At 37.4% G+C, this 4793-nt stretch overlaps 1 pseudogene; it reads left to right on the plus strand.

The window, feature by feature from the left end:
* The first annotated feature begins 3906 nt into the window (after positions 1-3906).
* Positions 3907-4061, plus strand: LOC133051381 (U1 spliceosomal RNA; annotated as a pseudogene).
* Positions 4062-4793: the final 732 nt, after the last annotated feature.

The following is a 4793-nucleotide window of genomic DNA, read 5'->3' on the forward strand; positions in this document are numbered from 1 at the left end:
CATTTCCTTCTCCAGGGGATCTTCTCAACCCAGGGATCAAAACCAGGTCTCCTCCTGCATTATAAGTGGGTTCTTTACCATCTGAGCCACCAGGGAAGCCAAGAAGTTAATAAATTACCAGGGAACTGAGATAATGTCTGTTGTTAATCTGGGCTTTGCTTCTTGTGTTCATTAGAGGTTTTAAGGCTATAGTATACTTCCCAAGTGGTACTATTGGTAAAGAATCCACCTGCCAATGCAGGAGATGCTAGAGATATGGGTTCAATCTCTGGGTGGGGAGGATCCCCTGGAATAGGATATGGCAACCCACTCCAGTATTCTCCCCTGGAAAATTTCGTGGGCAGAGGAGCCTGGTGGTCCCGCAAAGAGTCTGACACAATTTAGTGACTGAGCATGTGTTATTACTAACGTGTGTGTATGTGTGTGTGTGTGTCACTTCAGTTAAGCCTCAATTTAAAAAAAAAAAGTACTTAGTATCTCATTAACATGACAAAAGATTCATGTAAAGCTGAGCTTACTGACAGTAAAAATAGATAAATGGAAAGACTACATCCCAGTTAAAAGGTGAATGATTTTAAATGCTTTGTAAAGTATTTGTCAAAAATTAAATGTGTCTGGAATGAAACTGTTTTTTAGCTAAATATTTGTGTATTGCCATGAAGTTATTCCAGTGTTTGTATACATTTTGGAAGTATTTGAATTGTGTGTTAAATTCAGGTTGTTGTTTAGCCGCTAAGTCGTGTCTGACTCTTTTGAGACCCCATGGACTGTAGCCCGCCAGGCTCCTCTGTCCATGGAATTCTCCAAGTAAAAATACTGGAGTGGGTTGTCTTTTCCTCCTCCAGGAGACCTTCCTAACCCAGTGATTGAACATGGGTCTCCTGCATTGCCGGCAGTTTCCTTACCACTGAACCACTAGGGAAGCCCTAAATTCAGGTTAATTATGTGTTAATCAAGTTATTGTCAGCAAGAGATTTTAGGAGGACCCTGGAAGAAGGCAAATGTTACATTTGTTCTTGTTTTCTCTTTTTATCACTTATAGGTAGGTTTCAAAACAAGTGCAAAATCACTGAAATGATTCAAAAACATACACAATTGGCAAGAGAACACTGACTATATTAAATTAAAATAGACCTAGAGATTCTTTCCTTTTCTGACAAACTTGCATCCTACTAATTCAATACTTAGGGTGGATGCTAGGACAGATTTTAAGAGTTTAAAGGCATTATTGGTTATTTACTGTAAGAATTTGGATTTTCTTTGTATAAAGCAAATTCTGAAATTATCTCCTCTGAAATCTAAAGTTCCCTACAATGTATAATATTAGGAAAATGAGTTGTTTTTAGCTAGCATCTTTTCCCTCATATTTTATTTTATATTTCACCCAGTTTCACTGTCTGGGTGATGATCATCTATGTAATATATGTTAGGAATTTTCACTTGAAGGACCATGTATCTTTAAATGTCTTCTCTTTATTCGTCCTGGTTCTAACACATGTAATTTCCCCTTTAATTTGACATCATTTAACGGCACATTACACGTCAATGATGTGATCTGTGAATATTTACAATGTTCATGTCATTTTTATTTTCTAATCCAATTTAAGTAGCTCTGCTTTTTATGACATCATGAATTCTTCAGTCTTTTTGGTCTTTTTGGGACTAATTATTCCATTAGTTCCTTTGAACTAGCTCTATGTTGTCAGTCATTTCTTCTTTTTTGATCATAAGACCTTTGCTGCCCTCCTTTGCATGTACAATCGGTTGTAGGTCTATGCAACCAAGCTAAGGAGCAAGTACTAAGTTCCCCTCCTTGCAGACTGCTGTTCCAAATTATTTCTGTCCAGAATGCACTTTGCAGGTAAATCTTCCTACTATAAAACCATGGCTTCTAATGTTCTTACCTGCTGAAAAATAAACTTGGTTATATTTTAAAATATTTTTATAGTAATAGTAATATTTTATATACAGTACTTTCACTTAAGACAAAGGTTTAAAGAAAACGAATTAAAAAAACAAAAAACAGAAGAAAAGCAGACTAAATTTCACTTGCTACAATGTTACATGACACAGTCTATGTTTATTGTTCAAAGCTGCTTTTGGCAGAATTACAAATGTCCTAGATTCAACTTTTGAAAAAAAAAATGTAGTCTTTCTTGGTACTTCCCATATCCATTTGCCTGCTAACTTATATAAAAGTTTATAGGTGTGATTACTTTTAAGCAGCATCAAGGCAAAACATAGTTTAGAGTGATTTAAGCGTGACTTTGTCTTTAACCCTCTTGTTTACTAGGAAATTTAACATTTCCTCTGTAATGCTAAGGAGCTCTGCTGTCTGTTGCTGCCCTCTGTAGTGATGACAGAGCACAGTGTCAGTTCGTGGTAGAATCCGACTAAAAATTTCCTCTAGAATGCAATTGCAGCTTAGTTGAGAGTCACGTATTTTCGAAAATAAAAAGCCAATGGGTGTATTTTTTTCATTTGAAGTGTTCTTCAGACACTAAGAGCATAACCTGACTGCTTTTTAAAATATCACTCTTAAATATTGCAATGTGATTCATTTAGTCTGATTGAAAGTACCACTAAGAATACTTATATATAAACTAAAATGATAAAATATTTAAAAAGTAGATTTATGATTTAAGATTTCAGATTGGATGGCAACAACTAAGAATGGTCCAGAATTTCTGCCTTTATAAACCAATTTTGTATTAAGCCATTTAATTCTCCCTGAGGCTGTTACCTTATGGCTCAAATGGAATAATTGTACAGCTAAATTCATACAAGGAATGTAGTTTGTACTCTTCGCTGGTGGCTCAGACTGTAAAGATTCTGCTTTCAGGACAGGAGACCCAGTTTTGATCCCTGGGTCAGGAAGATCCCCTGGAGGAGGGCAAGGCAACCCAATCCAGTATTCTTGAATGGAGAATTCCATGGGTAGAAGAGCCTGGTGGGCTACAGTCCACGGCGTTGCACAGAGTCAGACAAGGCTGAGAGGCTTTCACAAGATCTATCTATATAATAAGCATGTTTATTTATTTAGCTAGGTTTAGTCTGATTTAACTAAGAAATGAGTTCCTAAGTGGTGCTAGTGGTAAAGAACCCGCCAGCCAATGCAAGAGACATGAGACGAGGGTTTGATCCCTGGATGGGGAAGATCCCCTGAAGGAGGGCATGGTAACACACTCCAGTATTCTTGCCTGGAGAATTCCATGAACAGAAGAGCCTGGCGGGCTACAGTTCACAGCGTTGCACAGAGTTGGACATGACTGAAGCGACTGAGCATGTACATGCACAACTGTGAAATAGTTAAAAGTTGTTCTTCCCTTCTCATTCCACTCTAAAACACTGCTCCCATTGCCCCTTCTTCTAGGAATAGGATAAGAGAGGATTAGTCCAAGGGACAGGCAGTTGCTGAGTTAAGGAGGAACTTACTAGGACCTGAGTCATGTCTAGGAAGAGACAACAGAAATATATGCCTTTGAAAAGAAGACTGGCTGAAGCTAAACAGGGCTTATGGCCCTAGCTAAGTGGCCCGAGGCTCAGGACAAAGGGTTCTTGGCAGAAAATCTCAGAGTCAAGCCCTACTATAAAAATAAGGCCATCTTTGCTAGGGTTAGGGTGTGGCCAGAGTATGACCACCCTTTGAAAGTACATCTAATTTCATGTGATGGCTCTTTAAAATTCTTCTATATTATAAAGTCTTTTATATTATAAATTATTTTATAGTATAAAGATGTGAGTTTGTGTACTAGTTCTGCCATTGACTGGCTGCCTGGTTATCTTAGAGCCAGAGTCTTCGATTTCTGAGTCTCAGCTTCCTCCTTTGTAAAACTGGGGTTACTTGTGAAATAATATTGCTAAAACTCCCAATCTAATGTGTACTATTAAAAATAGTAGATATTTACACTTACCTGGTAGGGGAGGTACCATGCCCATGAAGATGGTTTTCCCAGTTAGGCTCATCCATTTCACATCAATGTGCTGATCCCTGCAATTTCCCCAAATGTGGGAAGCCCAACTACATAATTTGTGGTAGTGGGGGATGGTATTTGCACTAAAAATAGCATTTAATAAAAGTTAATTCTTTTTAAATCTGGTCAGGATAAGAGCAGGAACTGGGTAGGTCAACCAGCAAGTAACATCAGTGAGTTTATTTAAGAATGACCAAAAGAGACCATGAAACTTTTCTGAATTTCTGGAATTATATGACCTATGTGATTGCCTGATATATGTATTTCCATAGAAAAGAATTCTAGAACTGACTGGAAGGCATTGACATGTGGCCAGGGGTCAGTTTTTGTACCACGCTTTCTATGAGTCAGTTGAGATGTTTAAATTTGTATTGACTTATACTTTGATTTTTCAAAGACACCATCCCTGAGGTATAAGTTCAGCCTAAGTCTGACTGTGACTCCACATGTCTGATTGTGACTCCAAGATGTGTTTAGCTTGTGGAGGTAGCTCATATAATTAATATTTCAATGTTAAGAGACAACTTGCCTAAATGACATGTGGCATAATTAACTGACTTTTTATTTTTCTGTTTAGTGGCATTGCCATTGGGAATTTTTATGGAGATCATATTTAGCTTTCAATGTAGTTTGAGGGAATAGTTGCAAAAAAATAAATGATTATTCAATAGACTGTATATCTTTTTTTATTGCTTTTAGCTTAAAAAAACAAGGGGCCAATTTTATAAACTCACCTCAGCATAATCAGCACTTAAAATGTTGGACGAGGAAAAGTTGAGGGTTTTTGGAGGGTGACTGATAAAGCCACGATTCACTGGC

This window comes from Dama dama, chromosome 33, assembly GCF_033118175.1.
Source record: "Dama dama isolate Ldn47 chromosome 33, ASM3311817v1, whole genome shotgun sequence".
Classification (NCBI taxonomy): domain Eukaryota; kingdom Metazoa; phylum Chordata; class Mammalia; order Artiodactyla; family Cervidae; genus Dama; species Dama dama.